The sequence below is a fragment of the Grampus griseus genome (genome assembly GCF_964374135.1).
Source record: "Grampus griseus genome assembly, chromosome: 1".
In the NCBI taxonomy this organism is placed as follows: Eukaryota; Metazoa; Chordata; class Mammalia; order Artiodactyla; family Delphinidae; genus Grampus; species Grampus griseus.
In genome coordinates, this window is record NC_139017.1 from 145,116,377 (window position 1) to 145,140,359 (window position 23,983).

General features: G+C 52.0%; 1 pseudogene across 1 annotated transcript; it reads right to left on the reverse strand.

Moving 5' to 3' along the window:
- Positions 1-1,387: 1,387 nt before the first annotated feature.
- LOC309831514 (fatty-acid amide hydrolase 1-like) lies at positions 1,388-22,252 on the reverse strand (annotated as a pseudogene). The gene is made up of 13 exons: positions 22,229-22,252; positions 21,803-21,898; positions 12,923-13,040; positions 12,513-12,662; positions 12,039-12,194; positions 11,345-11,476; positions 9,090-9,213; positions 8,074-8,120; positions 7,567-7,755; positions 6,417-6,456; positions 5,903-6,013; positions 2,896-3,041; positions 1,388-1,516 (listed from the first exon to the last, which is right to left on the reverse strand). The product of its transcript is annotated as a fatty-acid amide hydrolase 1-like (transcript).
- Between the last annotated feature and the right edge of the window lie 1,731 nt (positions 22,253-23,983).

Consider the following 23,983-nt stretch of genomic DNA (forward strand, 5'->3'; position numbering starts at 1 on the left):
CACAGGGAGGAATGAGTTCGTTAGTTTGCCGGATTGATTGGAACTAGGGCTACAAAGAGGAACGGGATAGAGGAAGGGGAAGTTTTGATGGGGGAGAACCTCAAGAGAGTTCAGGTGGAGGGAAGATCATGGGGAAGTTGGAGGGCTCAAATAAGGCTTCCTGGAGGAAGTGGCATTTGAAACAGAGCTTGAAGGGCAGAGAAAACCGTGGTGATGTTTATGTAAAGAGAACAGTATGAACAGAGGCAGAAGCACCCTTTGTGCTGGCAAGAAGACTCCCATTTGAGGGAATGGAGGGAGGCTGTGCTATGGTGGAGCCATGCCACAGGAGGCTGTGGAGGCCCTCAGGAGGTGCTGGGTGTCAGGCCAAAAAAATCAGCAGCTGGGGGACTTCCCTGGTGGTGCAGTGGCTAAGAATCTGCCTGCCGATGCAAGGGACACAGGTTCGAGCCCTCGTCTGGGAAGATCCCACATGCCGTGGAGCACCTAAGCCCGTGTGCCACAACTGCTGAGCCCACGTGCCACAACTACTGGAGCCCATGTGCCTAGAGCCTGTGCTCCACAGCAAGAGAAGCCACCACAATGAGAAGCCCCCGCAACACAACTAAGAGTATCCCCTGCTCCCCGCAACTAGAGAAAGCCCATGCACAGCAACAAAGACCCAATGCAGCCAAAAAAAATAAATAAAATAAATAATTTTTTTTTTTTTAATTAGCAGCTGGACTGTGAGCAGGGTTTAAGTCCCAACACAGGGTCTGTTCTGACTCTGCTTCACTCCCTTGGCCTTGCTCTATGTAACTTTCTCTAGAAAGCAGTGGGAGCCATGGCAAGTTCTTGATCAAAGAAGTGCCTAGGAATCACAGCTCACTAATAGTCAAGTACTGGCAGGTACCATGGACCTCATCAAGTCTAACCCCCTCAATCTGTAGATGAGAAAACTGAGGTCCAGAGAGGGGAAGTAACGTGCCTAGCATTGCACAGCAAGCCAGTAGCAGAGCCAAGACTTGGACCCAGGTCTCCAACCCCTCAGTTTGGGGCTCCTTCCCCTCTGCTGCAATGTGGGACAGCATCTTGGGGACTGAGCTGGAGGAGAGCAGCTGGAGGCAGAAGACAACCCAGAGGCTACAGCCCCACCTCCCCACCTAGACCAGAGATCACAAGGCTGGCCAGTCAAAATGTTTATTAAGCACTTCATCCTGCTCCCTATCTTGGGATAATCTGGGGTGTCTGTATTGAGCAGACACGCAGAGGGATAACAAAGAAAAACTCTGGTGGGCTTCCAGGAGGAGGAGAAATGAGGCAGATCTGGTATTCATGAGAAGGAAGGGACATCGAGAGCAGACTTAAGTGAGGATGTAGAAAGGCCTCCAGGAGAAGGAGTGTCTTGTCACTTGGATTCCCTGTGCTTCTTGACCAAGGCCTCTACCTCCTTCATGAACCGGAGACACAGTTCCTCTTCTCATGGCAAAGCGGTGCCCTGCACAGCCGCCGAAAGCCCCACAGATCCTCTCACCACCTGCATAGAGAGAGGGTCTGTGTACTCAGAGCCTGCTTCCTGCTCACAGACCCCTTGTCCAGCCTTCCTCACCACCTTCAGGTGTGCATTAATCCAAATATCTCACCCCCAGTCTATATTAAGGTAGAGATGTCCTGGATCTTAGATTTCCAGGCTTCCTCAGCTCTCAGCAAAACCTGGGAAAACAGTTCTGCTTTGGCTACAATTCTCCAAGGTTAAGATATAAAACTTGCTCCCTGTGTAGAGAGCTGACTATAAGGATGAAATATAAAACCGAGTATCCACCCCAGTGTTCTCAGCAAAGGAAAGAAGAATGTGCAAATCCCTGACCCAGAGTCTCATTACACTTCTGCAATGAAAGGGGCGCCTTGACCCCAAACACAGGCCCAGGAACATAGGGGCTGAGCCTGAGTCCCTGCCATGAAGTCCAAGCATAGTCGTAGGCATTCAAACATGTTTTCATTGCTTTATGACAATATCATATAAGCCCTTATTTGCCTTTGTCTCTGGAGCCAGGTCACATGGCTTCAAGTCCTGGCTCCTTCACTTCAGCTGGGTGTGTGGCTTTGGTCAAGTCCCTTAACTTGTCTGTGCTTCCATTTCCTCATTTGCAAAACCTCACAGGACAGTTATGGGATTTAATGATTTAATATATATACAGCACTTTTAAACAGCTCTTGGAACAGAGTAAGAGCTCAAAACACATTAGATAGTATCATTATTGTTATCTTCTCAGAATTCAGGTCAGCAGTTCCACTGGGTAACTCTAGCACTAAAATCAATTTCCAGAAAAAATAAGTTACTTAATGTCTGACTCAGACACATGCATACTTTTCAGAGCCAGTCTCTCTCTTTCCCTCTCTCTCTTCCTCTCTCTCACCCAAGTCAGGGTTGCTATTTTAGACCATGAATTAAATAGGTCCATGGAAATATTTCCTTTGTGAAGCCCTCTCTGAATTAGTAATAGTAGCATTTATTGAACACTTCCTACATACAAGGCATTATGTTAATTGCTTCACTCTTTTTCCATTTAAACTTTAGCACAATCCTGCAAGGTAGATGTTTTAAATCCCGTTTCCCTGGGGAAGAAACTGAGGCCCAGAGAGGGTCAGTGTCCAGTTCAGTTACAGAGTAAGCTCCTAACCAGGGACCTTCGCCCTGCTCCGCCTACCCTGCCTCTGGGATCAACTTTCCCTACAGAAGTGTTAAGGAAAACACTGCTTTTGCAAAGTATTCTCCCCTGACAAGGATGGAGGTTGACTTGGAGGTCAAATAGTGTGTCAGGGATGGGGTGAAACTGCATCGGAAGTCATAAAGGGCGAACACCAGGAATGAACGGCCCCACCCCAACAGGGAGAGAGGCAGAGAGGGAAACTGACCTCCTGGAAATTTTTTTCGGAACGATCTCTGTAGTAGCCCCTGTAGAAGGCCAGTTTCTCCTCATCCTGTAGCATCACGGTGGTGACGGGCAACACACCGGCAGGGAAATTCAGGATGTTGTACAGGGCCCAGTAGGAAGATCTACCTGTAGGAAGATCCAGGTAAGCCCAGAAAATTATCTGCTCAGAAAAGACTCAGTGGGAAAGAATGTGGGTGAGCACTCCCTCAGGGTGCTTCTTGGAACTGCAGCCCTCTGCTTGTAACAGCCAGTTCAGTGCAGGGGGTCGGCCTGACTGCTATCTCCTGCTCCCCACAGTGGAGGGAAGGAGAAAATCAGAATCCGCTCTGCACACGTGGCCAAAACGCACATGAAAAGATGCCCAACATCACTAATTATTAGAGAAATGCAAATCAAAACTACAATGAGGTAGCACCTCACACCAGTCCGAAGAGCCATCATCAGAAAATCTACAAACAGTAAATGCTGGAGAGGGTGTGGAGAAAAGGGACCCCTCCTGCACTGCTGGTGGGAATGTAAATTGATACAGCCACTATGGAGAACAGTATGGAGGTTCCTTAAAACACTAAAAATAGAACTACCATACGACCCAGCAATCCCACTACTGGGCATATACCCTGAGAAAACCATAATTCAAAAAGATACACGCACCCCATTGTTCATTGCAGCACTATTTACAATAGCCAGGACATGGAAGCAACCTAAGTGTCCATCAACAGGGGAATGGATAAAGAAGATGTGGTACATATATACAATGGAATATTACTCAGCCATAAAAAGAATGAAATAATGCCATTTGTAGCAACATGGATAGACCTAGAGACTTTCATACTGAGTGAGGTAAGTCAGATACAGAAAGACATCATATGATATCATTTATATGTGGAATCTTAAAAAAAAAAGGATACAAATGAACTTATCTACAAAACAGAAGTACAGTCACAAATGTAGAAAAAAACTTATGGTCACCAGGGGATGGGGGGGCAGGGATAAACTGGGAGATTGGGATTGACATATACACACTACTATATATAAAATAGATAACTAATAAGAACCTGCTGTATAGCACAGAGAACTCTATTCAATACTCTGTAATAGCCTATATGGGAAAAGAATCTAAGAGTGGATATATATATAACTGATTATTATTATATATATATAACTGATTCACTTTGCTGTACACCTGAAACTAACACAACATTGAAATCAACTGTACTCCAATAAAAATTTTTAAAAAAGAATCCGCTCTGCAAAGCCTTACTCAAGTGCCAGGCACTGTGCTCCCCTCTCTGTGTTGCTGAGTCCTTGACTCCTCTCCACCCCGTGAGATGCGGATTACTATCCCGCATGTACAAATGGGAAACCGAGGTGGCAGACAGGTACACAGGTACACAGCTAGTGGGCAGCAGAGGATTCAGCCATGTCCTCAAGTACATGGGGCTCCAAGAGGGCTGGAGTGTGCAGTGCAATCCTGAGTTGAAAAGGCAGCTCCTCCCAGCAGCCACCTGTGTGCAGGGAGTGAGCATCAAAGCAGCAGTGAGGTGGACAGAGGGCACTAGAGCAGAGCCAGATGTGGGGTGTGCCTTTGGGCAGCCACGTGGGGGAACCCAGAGGAGAGGACTCCAGGCTTGAGGTGGGTTTGCATTCTGCATGGTATCACCTCTGAGACCTGCACCTGCGCTGGGGATGGGTTGCTGCCCTGTGCTGAGGCTTGCATTTGCAGGTGGCCTGGGCTGAGGCCGCCTTTGTAAGTGAGGCAGCAGAAAGCATGTTAAGAGTGAATAGGGGGGACTTCCCTGACAGTCCAGTGGTTAAGACTCTGCGCTTCCACTGCAAGGGGCGTGGGTTCAATCCCTGGTCAGGAAACTAAGATCCCAAATGCCATGGGGCCAAAAAATAAATAAAAATAAAAACGTAACATTTGAGGATTTCCCTGGTGGTCCAGTGGGTGAGACTCTGCGTTCCCAATGCAGGGGGCCCGGGTTCGATCCCTGGTCGGGGAACTAGATCCCACATGCATGCCGCAACTAAGAAGTCTGCATGCTGCAACTAAAAGATCCCGCATGCCGCAACTAAAGATCCCGTATGCCGCAACTAAAGATCCCGCATGCTGCAAGGAAGATCCCACCCACGTGCTGCAACTAAGACCCAGCACAGCCTAAATACATAAATATTTTAAATGTAATATTTTTTTTAAAAAAGAGTGAATGGATATGCTAAGAGAAAGAAGTCAGACCCCCAAGCCTCATACCTCATGATTCCATTTATATGAAGTCCTAGAAGAGGCAAAACCGTAGTGACAGAAGGCAGACCAGTGGCTGCTGGAGGTAGGGGTGGGATGAATTGCAACAGGACATGAGGGAAATTTGGAGGATGATGGAAATAGTCTATATTTTGATTATGGTGGTGGTTATACATGTATATATACATTTGTTAAAATTCATCAAGTTACTCAAAATTGGTGAATTTTATTGCATGTAAATTATACTCCAATAAAGTTCATTTAAAAAGTGAATGGGAAAAAAAAATGAATGGAGAAAAAAAAAAAGTGAATGGAGGGAATTTCCTGGTGGTCCAGTGGTTAGGACTCCACGCTTCCACTGCAGAAGCCACGGGTTCGATCCCTGGTCCGGGAACTAAGACCCCACAAGCTGCAGGACGCAGCCAAAAGAAAACAGAAAAAAAAAGTGAATGGAAATTGGGAGTGAGTGCTAACAGGTACAAGGTTTCTTTTCAGGACGATGAAAATGTTCTGGAACTAGATAGTGGTGGTGGTTGCATGACATTCTGAATATACTAAAACCCACTGAGTTGTACGCTTTAAATGGTGAATTTATGTAATCTGATTTTTTTCTCAACTTAAGAAAACATTTTATAATAGTGAATAGCATCAGAGGTCAAGGCCACAGAGGCTGTGGCAGGACTCAAAGGTCCTGGACTCCTAGTCTCACCCACCCCACCCCCGCCAAGACTCAGTGCCCTCTCACTTGATGCCATGGCAGGATAGCCGATATAGAAGGCAGGGTCTCCAGAGCTGGTGCCAGCGGCACGTCCAGGTCCAGGGACATCCACTTGGCTATGAACTCTTGCTGATATGCCTGCAGGGATAGTGGTGGGCAGGAGGGTAAGACTGGCAGAGGTCAGTGTTTTCAGGACAAGGTCAGGTGTTGCCAGGCCGAGTCAGCTTAAACACCAGGAAGAATCCCCAGGCTGTGAGATGCAGACTGAGATGGGGGCAGGACGGGGGGATGTCAGGGTCTTCCCAGGGGCCAAGGCAAAGGGATGGGAAGGGGAGTCTGAAGCTACAGTGATTGGGGGACAATGCATCAACCTGGCCCCAGGGAGGCAGACTAACCTCCTAGGTCACCATCCTGGTGCAGCTGGGCATGCCCTGCCGGCCAAGACAGAGATCTACCTCCCGTTGGGCTACTCCTGTCATCACTCAGGTGTCTGCTGCCCCTGTTCCAGCAGTCCCTCAAGGTCTCCCCAGGCATACATCGCCTCCACTGCTGTGTGCTGCTCTCACAGTTTCTTGGGTGTCCTTGGGGAATGGGGAAGACTGAGAAGTCCAAAGGTCAGCACGAGAGGACTCCTTTTCATACAAATGGGGACATGACAGCCAGGAGGCAGGGTCTGGCCTCAATGCTGGCTGCATATCAGCTGGCAGCCGCTACAGGGAATCACCCTGTATCTTGTCCCCTGGCCAAGACACCTTGCCTGTCCAATGTTCCCAAGAGTACACATCCCCTGATCAGAGCCCTACCACCACCACCAGCCAAAGGGACCCACAGTCCCCCTCAAAAATCACAGGTCCCCTCCCCTAAACTGCGAAGCCCCAGGTCAGCCCTCAGGCTGCTCCAGCCCCGATTCCAAACAGCACCTCAACTCCAAGCACACCAGGCCAAGCCCAACAGCAAGGCCAAGCCCAAACCAGCCTCCTCTCCCAGCCACATCCCCACCACAGTTCCAACCTTAACCCCAACTCCAACCCAAACCTAACCTCAACTCAGGCCCAACCTTTACCCCAGCTTAACCCAATTCTAGCACGCACTCAGAGCTCAACTCCAAATCTAACCCCAGCCCCGGTCCCAGCCACACCCAAAAGTCTAAATCTAACCCCATGTCAGGCATGACTCTAAAACGCTAATTGGATCCCAAAGTCTAAACAGCCCTGTCCCCAGCAGACAAGCTCCCCGCAGCCACGTGACCCTCATCCAGTTCCCATGGAAAACCCTCGTGAGCTGGACCTGAGGAGACTCAACTACTCACCCCACTCCATGAATCTCTTCCAAATTCTGGCCAGTCCAGGGCTCCCAGAGGAGGGGAGAGATGGGGAGACCGACTTCAGAAACCACAGGGCAACACCAGCCTGCCCGGGACAGGGGTCCAGGAAGAGCAACTCTGCTCTGCTTGTCCCTAAGCCCCTGACCACCACACCAAGCCCTGGGACCTCTCTAAGTCCCACCCGCTCTAAATCCCCTTCCGTCTCACTGACACTCCCCATCACTGAGCCTCTCTGAAGCCCCTCCCCTCTCTGAGAGCACTCCTCTCTTTTGGCCCCATCCCCCCTCTTTCAGTTCCTCTCCTGTTGAGCCCTTCTCTGAACCACCACATTATCTGGGCCTCCTCTTCCTCTCTGACCCGACCTCACCCCCCTGGGAGCCCCTCCCCTTTCTGAGCCCCTGTCCTCTCTGGGCCCTTTTCCCCCCCGAGTCCCTCCCGCTCTGGGTCCACACTCACTGTGTACTTCAGGATCCGGGCCAAGAAACAGTTGAGTGGGTCTGGCAGGCGGAGCTGGCTGACCATGTCCTTCATGTTGGGGTCCACAATGTCCCCCTTACTGAGGAACCACAGACACAGAGCTGGTCAGTTACAGCCTTCAGCCAACGGCTGGCTCCCACCACCCAGCTTCCCCTCGGTAGATAAGCCAGGGAGGGAGGTCAGACCCAAAGAAACACTCTGCTCTCACCAGCACCACCCCTGGAATGCGTGCATTCTGAAGACAGGGCCTGAGTGGGTGACTCGCTGCATAAGGTCACACAATTAGCCAGAGGCATCCCACCAGCCCAGGCCCGCAGCTCCCCTCCTAGGGCTCAAGTTGCCACCAGCCCCCTCCCCATTTCCACCAGGCCCCATATCTGAGTCCCAGCAGACATACACCTTCTCCAGAAGAGTGGCCCCTCCCTCAGCAAAAGGACCCCCGCCCTACAGGTGTAAGAAGGCATACACGGCACGGCGGATAGCGAAGGGGATGACCTGGGGAGACAGAGGCCGAGTCAGGGCCTGGAGCTCGTCCTGCTCTGCCCTGTGTTCTCCCTGTATCCCTCAGGATTTAGAGAGAGGGTACCACCTCACCCCTCACCTCCATCCACCTCAGCCCCGCAGCAGGGCATGAGAAGCCTCGTGCCATGCCCACTCCCTCAGCCCACACAGAGATGAGACAGAATTCGAGCTGCCTATTTAGCTGTGACCCAGCCCCTTGCCAAGTGCTTTACTGTGAGCTCATTTAACCTGCACAGCCACCCGGTGTGGTAGAAACCTGAGGCTTACAGGGGTGAAGAGACTGGCCAGGCAATTCTCAAAGGGGAGGCAGGGCAGGGGGGAGCTGTCGGGGCGTGGGAGGTCGGGGAGGAGGGATTTCGAGGACAGAGCACTCCTTACAGCCAAATGGAGGCAACAGAAACCCCGGCTATGGGTGTGAGCCCCAGAGTCCCCGCCACCGAAGGGGGATGCCTTCCTCACAGGGTGGGGCCCACCCTGCTCCCACCTCCACCCCATCAGTCTTCTGGTCCAACCTCTTCATTATACCCATGTGGAGACTGAGGCCTAGAGAAGAGACGTGACTTGGCCAGGGTTACCTAGAGGCCTAAAGGCCCAGCTTCACTCAATACCGGGCTCTCTAAACCACACTTGCTGAGTACGCTCTGTGTGTGTTGGGTATATGATGCTGGAGTCCCTCCCTCTCTGGGGGTGGTATCTTCTACGGCTCAGGGCAGCAGAGAAGCCAAAGCAGTGGGCATCCAGCTGACTGACTGAGCGTGTGGGCTTCCTGCCCACTGCACCCTGGGCTGAGAAAGGAGGGCTTCACAGGGGATGGTCAGACAGCAGACCCGCCAATGAGGAATGAGGGGCGGGGGGAGGGAGCCCTCCAGGCCTGCCCCCCACCTGGCTCACCTCCTCCCTGAAGGGCAGGGGGGCACGGTGGGGTGCAGCGGGTGCACGTTTTCAATCAGCAGCGCTCGCAGGCACCGCACCAGGCTCTTCACGTCCCAGGCCACGGGGCCAGCCGCTGTGGTCACTGCACAGAGGGGACGGAGGGAGGCAGATACACCGCATCCTTTCTGCTCTGGGGACCCCCACTGCCTGGCCTCGGAGGGTGGGACCCAGGGCCATGATCAGGGCAAAAGGAAGAGGCCCTGGGGCCAACCTGGGTCAGGGGTTGAGGATGGGTGGAGTCGGCAGACTGGCTAAAGCGACTCTAGTGCCTGAAAGGAGACCCTCATCTGGGGCAGAACATGAAGAGACTGCTAGGAGAGGTTAAAGCACCTCTCAGTGGGGCAAGAGTCACTGGACTAGGGAGCCACGCAGAACCTTCTCCCAGATTCCTTGATCACCAGTGGGGCCAGTCTGTCTGAGATACAGGACAAGTGACATGTCCTTGGAGAAAGGCAGGCAGGTTTGTCTTTGAATGGATGTGGCCAGAGGCGGACAAGACCTCACCTGATTTCCTCCCCTCCACAGCAGAGGCAACTCCGGAGTAGCTGCAAAACCCCACCCACCCAGAGCCCAGCTCAGCACCTGAAGGGAAGGACTTGGGTGCCAAAGAGGCTTGAGCACCCAGCCAGTGCACTCCCCCGGGACCCAGCACACAAGAATGGGAGCTATTTCAAACCCTCCCACGACTTTCTACTGCCCACAGCATAAATCTGAGCTCTTTGACTGCCCTTCAAGGCTCTAAACTATCAACTCCTTCCATAACTTCCCCTTCTAGCCTTTCCACACACCCATATCGCTCCAGGCAAAATAGGCTGCTTACAGAATTACAGCCTTCTAGATGCCACTGCATGTCCATCCTTCAAAACCAAGCTCAAGGGACTTCCCTGGTGGCTCAGTGGTTAAGAATCCGCCTGCCAATGCAGGGGACACGGGTTCGATCCCTGGTCCAGGAGGATCCCACGTGCTGCGGAGCAACTAAGCCCGTGCGCCACAGCTGCTGAGCCTGTGCTCTGGAGTCCATGAGCCACAGCTACTGAGCCCATGTGCCACAACTGCTGAAGTCCATGCATCACAACTACTGAAGCCCATGCGCCTAGGGCCTGTGCTCTGCAACGGGAGAGGCCACTGCAATGAGGAGCCTGCGCCCAGCAACAAAGAATGGCCCACGCTCGCCGCAGCTGGGGAAAGCTCGTGTGCAGCAACGAAGATCCAATGCAGGCAAAAATAAATAAATTAATTAATTTTAAAAATCCAAGCTCAAACACTGCCTCCTCCAGGAAGCCTTCCCTGCCTTTGATCTGCCTCTGAAAGTTTAAAATCTAGGCTTTTAATAAATCTCTGTTGAAGAAAATGTCAGCTTCACCCTGTAAATTCCCACAAGATTTGACCCTCTCTTAGAGCCTCGATCACTTGCTGACTAAGCCATTCGGATGTCTAAGAGCACAATAGGGCCAGGGACTAGGTCTGAGAGTGTTCTGTGTCCCCATTACAGGGCCCACACAATGCAGGTACTCAGAGTGGGGTTGAAAGATAGGTGGAGGGGTGGATAGATGTACGGATGAATGCAAGATAGATGGAAAGATTAATGGAAATACGTATGGAGAGGCGGGTGGATGGATGAATGGAGGCAAATATGGATTGATTGATGACCAGTTGAGTGGATGGATGGAGAGATAAATGGGTGAATGGATGAATGAATGAACGAATGGAAGGAAGGATGTGTGTAAGTTCTTCAAGGGCTGGGATATTTGTCCATTTTGTTCACTGATGCATCCCAAGTACCTAGTACAGTGTCTGTCCAATAAATTAAATGGCAGATGAATGGTGGAATTGCTTGATGGATAGAGACTGGGATGATGACTGCATGGGTGGATGAATGGATGGGGAATTGTTATAGATGGCTAAATGGATGGGTTGATGTATGAGTAAGGGGAAGGGTAGGTAGATGGATGCATATACAGATGAATGAATTAATGAAGTAATGAATGAGTGGACAGTCTATTCTACTGCCACCCATGCCAAACATGGTGTGTTTAGCTGTGGCTGAGGCAGGAGTTATTTGAAGCCCTCCTACCTTGACCCACTTCCCCTAGTACTAAGCTAATGAGAGTTGATGTGCGGACCAGACCCCTAGTTCCTCCAGGCTGGGCTGGAGGAACCCACCACCGAGTGCCTGAGGCAGTATCCTGTGGTTGGGAGGCCACAGACACAACTAAAGCTGGCTGGAAGGCAGACACTGCCACCAGGGTTGGTACCCATGCCCAGGCTGGAACTCCCTCCTGCCGGGAGAGCTCCCTCACCCCCTGAGGAGCCCCCAGGTGTCTTAAGTTCAAAGGGTTGAATCTCTGCAATCAAAGCTGAGGGAAGCAGAAGAAAAGGGGCTGCGAGGGGAAGGTTTAACTGGAGAAGACTGGCCCGCCCACAGAGAGGCCGGCCTCCCTCAGAGTCACCCCCAGGGCTGGTGAGCTCCACCCGGGGTGCTGGAAACCTCCTGGTGTCCCTTCAGCTGAGGTGAGGGGCTGCTGCTGCAAGAGTCACCAACCACGACTCCTCAAATAAGGATCAAGGAGCCCACAGCTCTGCTATCAGAACTGGGAACAGGTTCCAAAAACAGGTAGAAATAGATACACCAACAGCTGAGTGGGGTGCAGGTGGGGGGAGGAGAATAGAGAATAAGAACAATTAGAGAGAAGCTGGAATAGAAACAGAGATGTAACTTTCCAGAACTTTGGGACCAGAGGGCCCTTAGGGAGCATGGAGTTGTCAGATGAGGAAGTTGAGGCTCAGAGGGCAGAGAAGACTTGCCCAAGAACCTCGGTCCCAAGGTCTGTGTGACCGGCCCTCACCTCACCCTCAGCGCTGAGTCTGGACTCTCAGCTGCCTCTTCGTCCTGGGCCCAGCCCCGGCCCCGGCCTGCCTGTTGCAGAGAACTGAGCAGTGTCTGGGGGATGTTGGTCTTAACGAAGGGAATAGCTACCCGGCCTTGAGCCCTTTCACAATGACCCCATCCTTGGCCACCGGCTTCTCCAGGAACTGGGCCAGGCCACATGTCAAGTCATGGCCCTGCAGGGAAGTGACATGAGCTCCAGCCCCTGGGGGTCAGAGTGGAATCAGCCAGCAGATAGACTCTCATCCCCACTCCACTCACACTCACATGCATTCTCTTGCCCTCTGAGACTCAAGTGCTGCACGCTTAGAAGGATTCACAGATGGCAGAAGAGCACAGCACGGTGGTTAAGAGATGGGGTTTGGGAGCCCGACCGCTGGTTCGGTTTCCCAGTTGGCCAGTTTCTAACTGTACAGCCTCGATTCAGTAATTTGCCCAATGTCACACACTCAGATGCTCATGTGTATACATGCACGTGTACCCCCAGGGCTCACCACGCAGTCATAGGTAGCCTTGAGGCTGGTGGGGACCCCGCAGAGAAGGCCTCGCTCTCTCTTCTTCACCTTCTTCAATGCCTGCCGTTGTTCCTCACATTCCCCCAGGACATCTGTCAGGCAGTTCACCTCCTGGTGCACTTTCAGTGCCTGAGCAGCTCTGAGGGAGACCAGAGGGGGGCTCAGGGGGTGGCCAGGCACAGGGCACTGAGTCACCCCATCCCCTCTGCCCACCCTGACTCAGAGCAGAAGTGACAGATGACTGTGGCACGAGTCACCTCCCAAGCTGGCTGCAGCGCCACAGGGTCACACCTGTCCCGCAACTCCTCTAAGCAGAACAATGACGGGTGACATCCCCCACTCCACCCAGAGCCCCGGGGTTGGGCCCTGACCCCAACCTTCCCCCCCACCCCGCCCCCAAGGTAGCTGCAGAGGACGCTCTCCAGACTCAGCTTGTCAGCCCGCAGCTTCTGGGCCAACTTCTCCTGGGGCAGCTCCAAGAATGGGCTTGGGGTCCAGCTCTGGCTCCTGTGGAGTTGGGGGGCAGGCAGATGTCATACTGCTCCACGCAGGGCCCCTCACACACTCAACATCACGTCCACATACTCCAGCGGACACAGTGTGCTCCTCACATGTTCCTGTGCTCAACCTTAGCATTAAAGACATCTCCTGGTCTGTCTCCCGGTTGTCATGAAAGCCCTACAGGGACACAGGGACACAGGTGTCCTCTTCTGTGTCTGCCTCCCCAGAGTCCAGCCCAGGGCCCGGCACAGAGAAGGCCTGCCTCCCTCCTCCTCCCTACCGCTATCCAGCAGGGACACCAGGGGAGTGGGAGTGACTCTACAGGCACATCTTGGGACACAGGGGTTATGGAAAGTGAGGCTCAGTTCTGTGAGGTTTGCCTTCAGGGCTCAGCCCAGCATCCCACCTTTCCTTCTTCTCCAGTCCTCCCACCCCTGCTGGTCTGACCTTGGGGAAGGGCAAGGTCCAGCGTGGGTGGCAGGAGAGCTGGGAGCCAGCCTTAACCACAGCACTGGTCAGCTCCCCTCCCATGGCCTAGGTCTCCTCAGAGAGGCAAGGACCGGAAGTCAATGAGGAGTCAGCCATGCAGGTGAGCACAGACAAGCCCCCCAGCTGCTCTAAGCTCAGCCCTTCAGGGTGTGAGGGAGGGCCTGGATCAGCCCTCAGGACTCCGGTCAGGGGCAAGGGTGATGTGACAAGGACCTAGCACACAGCGGGCCCTCAAGAAGGCGAAGCTATCTCCCTTTGCCCTCCACGGTCTCAGCTGAGACCCTGCCGCTGGCAAGCTGGAGTGTGGGTTGGGTGGAGCTTTCTTGGTCCTGGAGGGGAGCAGGGGAGACAAAGGGGTTTTCTTGGGAGGTTGGGGGCTCCAAGGCTTCTTGGATTCTTCCTATCCTCACCTTACTCTCCTCTGCAGCGTCTGACTCTGAGACACCATCCTTCTGGAAACTCTCCTTGCCCTCAACTCCCCTGACTTTCCCCTGTTCTCCAGCAATTCCCGCTCAGTCTCCTCTGGCCCTCCTCTCTCCTTATCTGTCCACCTTCCTTGGGCAACCCCAGTGGCCACATGGGCCCCACAGTGCCCAGATCTCCCCATTTCTCCAGTCCAGGCGCACTTCCCACCAGGCCTCAGACGCATTTACCCACTCACGGACCCACAGTCATCCAGGACTCATCATTCTTCTGTCAAACCTGTTCTTTGTGAGATTCCCAACTGATGCTACTTGTGTCACCAATGCAGTGAACCTCAAGATCACCCTGGATCCTCAGACCCAAGTTCTTTTTTTTTTTTTCTTTTCACACACACACACTGTATTTTATTTCTACAAGACACCAAGCATTGTAAATGGATGACCACAACAAAAGCAGCAATGATTGCAATTACCAAACACGAAACACACTCACACTGTGTCATAATAGTGACAGACCCAAGTTCTGACCATGGATTGATAAATGCTCACACAATCACATGTAAGATAGATGTGTTACAACACTTCATACGTGCCAGGCCCCATTCCAAGCGTTTTACATATAATAATTCATATTACTCCTCACAACAACCCTAGGAGGTAGGTCATGTTATTTTCTCATTTTACAGCAGAAGACCCTGAAGCACAGACAGCTGTTTACCCAAGGACCTGGATTCATGCCGGCCTGTGCAGCCCCAGTGACCATTCTCTTATCCACACACAATGCCAATAGGTGGCCCTGCCTCCTTCAGATCTCCCACCTCGGACTCCTTCCTGCCTAAAACCTTCTCTGTCTCTCAGTTTTCTTACAGCCTCCTCACTGGCCTCCCTGCCTCTAGACTCTACCCCTCCAGCTCAGCCTCTTCACTACAGCCTGGGTGATCCTTTCCAGAACTTATAAAACCCAAATCTGACTGCAGGTCCCAGTTGCCCTCAGAATAAAGTTGCAACACCATTCTCTTCAGGATGGTTTAAAGACTTTCACCATAAACATATAACGTGTTCACACATAGATACACCAGTATTCGCAGTTACCCAGTACTTACCCAACACCAGGAACACGTCAAGCACTCTGCCTGTCCCATTGCATTAAATCTTCACCAAAACCCTTAAATGGCTGCTTTTATTATCATTTCAGTTTCACCAATGAAGGCAACTGGGACACAGAGGTTAACTTTCTTGCCCCAGGTCATAAAGGTGGGGACACTTAAGCCCAAGTCATCTGTAGCTTCACCGCTACCCTCTAATGGCTCTTGGGAGGGGAGCTTTTCTGATGAAGCACTTCCTGGGTGCCAGGCACTGCCCTAGGCCCTTTCTCTGCCTGGGTCCCGGTGGGCCCATCTCACCAGCCTCTTCTTGCCTATTCCCCTCCCGTATACTGCTGCCCAATCTTTCTATTCACTGTGCCATTTTGCCATCTCCGTGCCTCAGCTCAGAGCTCCCCAGCCTGTTTGCCACAAGTGAGACAGGTTGGGACCTGGGACCCTTTGCTGGGACCTGGGCCCCTTTGCTGCTGTGCTGCAGTGCTTGCACCTGGACACACCTCTCCTCTAGCAACAAAATACAGAGAAACTGTATGGGACTAAAAATGACTGCATACATGCACAGTTGGGGCAAATTTTGGACCCAAAAGATACAAAGAGACCAAAAACCCAACTGCCACTTTTGCAGAACCTGGAGCAAAAGCAGGGTGTCGGGAGCAAAAGCAGGGCACTGCGCATGCCCCCTGCACACACCACCACCTAAGGGGTGGGCAAAACACCTAAGCCACCCCTCTGGCCTGACCCTTGGACACACCCCTACCCTCATCCCATGTAAGAAACAAGCTTGCCCCCCTTCAGGGAGTGAGAAAGCAAGGGAACCTGTTGTTTGTTCTCGTTCCCCCACTGCAGCAGGGGCCCCAATAAAGCCTTGCCTGCATGTCTTGTCTGGCCTCTAGTCGATTTCTGTTGATTGGGGAAGGCCAAGAACCCTAGTCGGTAACACAAGGACTTTCAGGAGGGCCCGGATATGCATCACCTTGGACAGGGCGAGCATTTGGCTAGAATGCACCTCAACAGCTGCACCCTCCGTGCCTAAAAGATACTGAAATCCTTCTGAGTCACTTAGCAAAGAGCCACTGCCCTGAGCATGGCACTACCCCAGCTGCCCTAGCCCCTCCCCTGGGATTGCATCCTCTCTTCACAGCCCAGCAAGAAAAGGGCTCCTCTAGGCACAGCCTCTGACGCCCTCAGGGGCCACGGAGGGCCAGGCTGTGCTCATCCCTTGCCTTTCTCTCCCCAGTCCTGAGGAGCCCCACCAGCCCCACCAGGGACCACCCAGCACTCGCCGGTCCACGGGCACTCCATCAAGACTGAACGCCAACCCCGATTCCCACATAGCTACCTGGGGAGGTGGCACCCCTGGTGACACCCTGAGGGCAAGTGCCCGGCGTCCATCTGGACCCCTGAGGCTAGCGTTCCCCTGCAGCTGTCCTTGCGTGGCCACTGGTGAAAATGGCAGCCTCTCGGGAAGCTGGGGAGAGGTGGGGAGAGCAGGCCAGGAGACACAAAGGGGGGCCCTGCAGGCCTCTGCTGGGACTGCTCCTCTGCCAGTGCTGGGGTGGGGGGCTTTCAAGGGCCCGAGGAAGCTTTTCACCAACCCTGATGAATGGAACAAATCTATTAGAATAAATTCACTGAAACTCACTAAAAGCCCACTCAGCAAGAACATTAGTTTTATTGCTAAAATGAGAACTATCGCTTAGAGTGCTTGCTGTATACCCACTGTAAACATTTATTAACTTACTTGTGTACTATAATTATAATCATCACCCCATTGTAGAGATGAGGGGGTTAAGGCACAGAGAAATTATTTTAAATGTAAGCATCGGAGTCAGGATTCGAACACAGGCAGCCCAACACTCTCTTAACTACCATACTCTTAACCACCATGTTACACAGGTTCTCCCAAGGCCTGTAAGATCAGGTTCGATGTAATTTATATGACATGCTAATAACAGTTTTATGACTTAGTTGACAACAGAGATGCTTGAATATATAAAATCTCAGAGGGCATTAGAAGACCTAGGAATTGTGAGTGTCAGTGCTACTGTTTCAGCAGAAGCTGAGCTAGACTCAGCCCAAGAATGGATGCATTGGTGTTGAGAGAAAGTCTCTACTTAATGAGACTGCAAGTCACCTAATGACTCAGTTTATTGAGAGAGCTTTGAAAGATAGGGACATCTTCAAAAGATGACAACCACATCAGACAATCCCCACAAATTTTCTAAACATCAACAAATTATTTGGAAATTATTAGAATAATCTGATGAAAGAATTGAGCCTCGACTTATATTGCTTTTAAGCCATTTTAGTATATACTAGGTGGGCCAAAATGTTCGTTCGATTTTTTCCGTAAGAAAAGTGCTCTGGTAGCACTTAGTTGTCTTTAACTTCATTTGAAACAATTTTGTTAGATTGTATGTGACAGCTGTCATATCACCCTGCATTTAAAAAAAGACTTACCAAAATTGGTGAATTTTTGTGTAGCCATTTTTTTTTTTTTTTTTTTTTTTTTGTGGTACGCGGGCCTCTCACTGTTGTGGCCTCTCCCATTGCGGAGCACAGGCTCTGGACGCGCAGGTTCAGCGGCCATGGCTCACGGGCCCAGCCGCTCCGCGGCATGTGGGATCTTTCCGGACCGGGGCACGAACCCGCGTCCCCTGCATCAGCAGGCGGACTCTCAACCACTGCGCCACCAGGGAAGCCCTGTGTAGCCATTTTAATATTGAAGACAGAAGAAAAAAAGCTATATTTTCGGCAATATTATGTTTTATTATTTCAAGAGAGGTAAAAACGCACAAAAAGGTTTGTGCAGTGTATGGAGAAGGTGCTGTGACTGATCGAACGTGTCAAAAGTGGTTTGCGAAGTCTAGTACTGGAGATTCCTCGCTGGACGATGCTCCATAGTCAGGTAAACCAGTTGAAGTTGATAGTGATCAAATCAAAACAATAATTGAGAACAATCAACGTTATACCACGTGAGAGATAGCTGACATACTCAAAATATCCAAATCAAGCGTTGAAAGGCATTTGCACCAGCTGGGTTACGTTCATTGCTTTGATGTTTGGGTTGACATAAGTTAAGCGAAAAAACCTTTCTTGACCATATTTCCGCATGCAAGTCTCTACTGAAATGTCATGAAAATGTTCCATTTTTATAACGAATTGTGACGGGCAATGAAAAGTGTATACTGTACAATAATGTGGAATAGAAGAGATCATGGGGCAAGCAAAATGAACCATCGACAACCACACCAAAGGCCAGTCTTCAACCAAAGAAGGTGATGTTGTGTATATGGTGGGATTGGAAGGGTGTCCTCTGTTGTGAGCTCCTTCCGGAAAACCAAACGATTCATTCCAACAAGTACTGCTCCCAATTAGACCAACTGAAAGCAGCACTCGACGAAAAACATCCAGAATTAGTCAACAGAAAACGCATGATCTTCCATCAGGATAACGCAAGACCGCATGTTTCTTTTTTTGTTTTTTTTTTTGTTTTTTTCCTTTTTTGTGGTACGCGGGCCTCTCACTGTTGTGGCCTCTCCCGCTGTGGAGCACAGGCTCCGGACGCGCAGGCTCAGCGGCCATGGCTCACGGGCCCAGCTGCTCCATGGCATGTGGGATCTTCCTGGACCGGGCATGAACCTGTGTCCCCTGCATTGGCAGGCGGACTCTCAGCCACTGCGCCACCAGGGAAGCCCCGCATGTTTCTTTTTTAAAAAATAAATTTATTATTTTATTTATTTATCTTTGGCTGCGTTGGGTCTTCTTTGCTGTGTGCAGACTTTCTCTAGTTGTGGTGAGTGGGGGCTCCTCTTTGTTGCGGTGCGTGGGCTTCTCACTGTGGCTTCTCTTGCTGCGGAGCATGGGCTCTAGGCACATGGGCTTCAGGAGTTGTGGCACGCAGGCTCAGTAGTTGTGGTGCTCGGGCTTAGTTGCTCCATGGCAACGTGGGATCTTCCCAGACCAGGGCTCGAACCCGTGTCCCCTGCATTGGCCGGCGGATTCTTAACCACTGCGCCACCAGGGAAGCCCAAGACCACATGTTTCTTTGATGACCAGGCAAAAACTGTTACCGCTTGGCTGGGAAGTTCTGATTCATCCGCCGTATTCACCAGACGTTGCACCTTCGGATTTCCATTTATTTTGGTCTTCACAAAATTCTCTTAGTGGAAGAAATTTCGATTCCCTGGAAGACTGTAAAAGGCACCTGGAACAGTTCTTTGCTCAAAAGTATAAAAAGTTTTGGGAAGATGGAATTATGAAGTTGCCTGAAAAATGGCAGAAGGTAGTAGAACAAAAGGGTGAATACGTCGTCCAATAAAGTTCCTGGTGAAAATGAAAAATGTGGCTTTTATTTTTTAAAAAACTGAAGGCACTTTTTGGCCTGCCCAGTAGTGTAGAAGAGATCACCCCGTCCTGCCAAGCCCCACAGGTCCAGGTACGTCGGGCCTTCTCCACGCTCAGCTGGTCCTGCCTCCACGTGTGGTTTGGAAATCAAAGAAAATATATTTTGAAGTTTTTAGTAGATTGATTTATTATTCATATTTCCAAAGTGGTTGTTAAATATGTGTAATGTCATAAAACCCCTCAACCTGAGGTGACCTTCAGCCAGTGGACCCTACAAATATTATTTTCTAAGTATTCTATAGAAACACTGCCTTATCTCAGGCTTTTCTCTCTCTGGTACTGCCTCTCCTGTTCCTCATTTTGGAAAACTCCTACACATCCTGCAAGGCTTAGTTCCAACACCACCTCTCTGTGAAGCCTTCCCCACCAGCCCTCTCCAGACAGAAGAAATCACCCCTCCTGCTGAGCCCCACAGCTCCCTGGGCATCTGGCCTTCTCCACCCTCAGCTGAGCTGCCTCCCCTCGTGGTCTGCACAGCTCTGTTTCCATCACACCCCACCCAGACCGGGAGCCTCTTTAAGGCAAGCCTGGGTCAGATGTTAGATTCATCTCTATAATGAATCTGTCCCCAGGGTCCAGCAGAGGCAAGACCCAGGGGAATCCTTTGTGAAATATTCCTAAATGGCAATGAATTGGATTTGTTTGAATCCTGTGAGGGTTTGACCTGTGTTTCAACCTCCCACCTGCCTGGGTCAGAAAGCGGGTCATCTGAGGCCTTGAGGGTAACCCTGGTAGAGGAGTGGCCTGATTGGGAAGGTGCCCAGGACAGACATGTGTAGCTATGTTGGGAAGAGAATAAGGTGCTGAGAGCCAAAAGGCCTTGAGGGAAGGCTGGAGACGCCATGGGTAACCTCACCCCAAACCCTTTACACTCCTCCAGCCAATCAGACAAGCCCCTCCAGGTACCCAGCCAATAACTACCTATCCCAGACACCCACACAGACACCAACCAGATGCCCAGACACACCCAGACTCAGACTTCCTCACACATCAGACACACGACACCATGTGTACACACTCAACCAAACATGCAGACCCAAGCCAGCCGTACATACCTAGATGAATACACGCCAATCAGTAACACGTACACACCCAGCCAGGCACATACACCAAGGCCCGTAACCAAACCCAAGCAGCGTACAGCCAGACACACACCCATCCAGCACACAGTAAAACGCCAGCAGGAGGCACACACAAGCAGACCCTTTACTGTTTGCAGTAAAGGAACCTAAACTCACCAATGCACACAGATGCGACCTCCCCACGCACACAGGAATCTTCTCCATCACACGGATTCGCCGCAGCAACCCCATTAGCCCAGATTTCCTCCTCATCAACCAGGGAGGGGCAGCTGCTCTCTGGGGGCAGATTGATTTATCCAACTAATTAGCCCCAATTAATATTAATACACATTCTCAGGAACTGTAGCAGCTCGGGCAGAGAAGCTGCCTGGGCCATCAATCACCGTCCAGGGGACAGCAGAGGACACTCAGGAACTCCAGAGCACGGGGACAGCACCTCAGGCACTACCCCAACCCCCGCTCCCCAGGCTCCCAGAGGGAGTCCGCCACTATCACCCAAGACATCACCAGCCCACCCCTCCTGGGGCAGTTGGGGAGCCCAAGGCCCAGAAAGGGACTGTCACATCCTGCAGGCCACACGGCAAACCGCAGGCATGGTGCAGAGTTGTCTCCGTGCCTCTCCTTCCCCCGCTCCCTCTGCCGCTCTGGGAAGGCTTTGCTGACTTACCCGCAGCTAAACCGCTTCACTGCGAGGCCCAGCCCAGCCACAGTGACTTGCCTCAGTGCCTTGCACTATCCCCAGCCAAGCTGTCCAAGCCCCCTTTTAAGAAACATAGCTTCCTGGGAGGACCCCATCTCCAGTGACCCCATGTGCTTTGCACCTGTCATGTGCTCAGCAAACATTTGCAGAGCCCTGTGCTGGCGGGGGGAGGGGGGGTGAGAGGCAGAATATGTAGAGCAGGGTCCTGTCCCAGTGGGGTCTGGGGGTGCTCAGGGGCTGAAAGGGCCCTGGCCTCCTACCTCCAATCACCTCCATAAGTTTATTTTATTTCAACAAATAGCCCAGGTAAACACCCACAGTTCTGCTGAGCCCTGTGCTGGGCACTGGGAGAAAGGGAAAATACACTGCCCCCGACTTCAAGGGGCTCAAAGGACACAGATGGAGGAGGAACTGACAGGGACACAAGGAGCCAGGATGGGGAGCTGAGTGGGGGGCTGCTCCCTGTCTTCTGAAGAAGATGGGGCAACAGGAGGGGCCCTGTCCTAAGGTGGGACCCACTACTGGGACTGAGTGCTGGGGACCTCAGGGGTCAATGTCCGCTCACCTGCTGCCGGAGACGTTGTGCCAGGGCTGCCATCTGCTGCAGCGCCCCCTCTCCGCGCTTCTGCGCCCTGGGATCATTGCTCAGGGCTGCAGCCTGCTGCACCACCAGCGAGTAAGAGAGCCAAGCCCCCACAGGCGTCGTACGGAGGCGCCATCTGCTTCCTCAGGAGCGCTGCCTTCGTGTTTGTCAGCTACACAGCCAGAGCACACTCCCACGCCTGTTCCCCAACGGGGCAGGAGCCATGGTCCCAGGTGTTGACAGAACCCAACCTCCTCCCAGCCAGTTCTTACTGCCATCTGGACTTATCCCCTATCTGGACAAAGTCCCCTGTTCCTCAGGCCATGCAGAAGAAGGGGCTTTGGCAGAAACTAGCCTGAAGAGGAGCCCAAGACTGCAGGTGGGCAGGTGACCAGGCTCTGATCGCACCTCCTTCACGTCCTCCTTCCCCATCCCACTCATCAGACACCCCACCAGCACCCTAATCTGACCCGCACCAGTTCTGGATGGGGTTGCCTGTGGCTTGAAGGATAATCACCAACGCCCTTAACATGGCTCATAGGTCACAGGGAGAACGACTGAACAGCCCACGGCCGCCCAGAGTTAGCAGCTCACTCTGCGGGTGTCTGGGGCTCAGGCAGAGAAGAAAGGAAGGGACATCGTGGGGGGGGGGGCAAGCAGAGCTCAGAAGGCATCCGTCCCAGGGGACATGATGCAAGGAAGTGAGGACTGAGGCAGGCAGGCATAGCACTCACCCCTGCCCCCGCCAGCCCAGCTAGACTTTCATTCCTGATTCCCAAAGCAAGGCCACACTGCTGCCCCGGGGATTCCAGCCTCCCCAGTCTACTGGTCGTCCCTTCCAGACTCATGTCCCGTTTCCTCATTGGACTAGGAGCTCCCTACCAGTAGGGAGAGCGTGCAGAGAAGGAATCTGTGGGGTGGGGTGGGGTGAGGGGATGGAGGTAAACTCCTGGAGGAGGGGCAGGAAAGATGGGGAAGATGTGCAGCAGTAGAGCCGGAGGGACTTGATTTGGGAGCCCTTCCACTCTTGTCTGTTTGGGCCCAGTCGTCTGTATCAGAGGAGGAGAGGGGAGCAGTCTGTCACATCTCAGGCTGCCAGTCACCAGTGAACAGGAGACTGGTGGCCGCACCCTCAAGACTGGGAAGTCAGAAGCAGATTTGGTGGGAAGGAGACGGGTCTGTGGTTCGTAATGTTGAGTCTGAGCACCCAGGGTCACCCAGGGCTGGATGTGGAGTCACAACCTACAGAGTAACCCCAAGGTCATCCACCCTCTAACACTCTTCACCATCTCCCAGGGGCCTCTGGAACTAGCCCTCCTCATCAGCAAACTCCCTGCGTCCTTCCTCCTCTTCCCCCACCGTTCCCTTCCCCACACCGCCCCCCTCACTGAACCCTGGCTTTCCCTGACAGCTCAGCTCCCCCAGGCCATCTGGCAGCTGCACCACCCCTGCAGCACCCGGGGCCTTGTTACATCACCCTTTCCTGATTGCACTCCTCCATTACATCACCCCATTTTATCTCCTCATCACACTTACCATTCGCTGAAATTATCTTATTTACTTATGTCTTGCCTTCCTCCCTAAAAAAATAAGTTCCGTAAAAGCAAGTACCTTGTCAGCCTTTTTCAAAGTGCCTGGCACACGACAGCTGCTCAGTAATATTTCTTAAGTGGAGGAATGATAGATAGGTCGAACCCTCCCTTCCCGCCTTTATCTCGATGTATCTCCTCTATTACCTCTATGGCTCCTTTCTAGCAGCATGTAACACGCTTAAGTCTCTCCCATCTTAAAAAAATAATTTAACATTTTTTCCAAGATTCTCTCAGATCTACATCCTTCATAGCTACCACCCTGACATCTTTCCTCCGCTCCCAGCCAAGTTTCTCAAGTTATCTACACTTGCTGCCTTTACTTCCTCATCTTTCACTCACTCCTCCACCCAATCCAGTCTGGTTTACGCCAAATCATCTCAACAATCTCCTTGAAGTTAATTCAGCAGCATGTGAAGCCACTGCCACCACCCTTCTTGAAATACACTCACTCCTTGGCTTTTGTGACAATGCAGCTCTTGGCTTAAATGTCACTTCCTTCAGGAAGCATTCCCTCATACACACACACACACACACACACACACCCAGGATGAACCAGGTACCACTTAGTTTA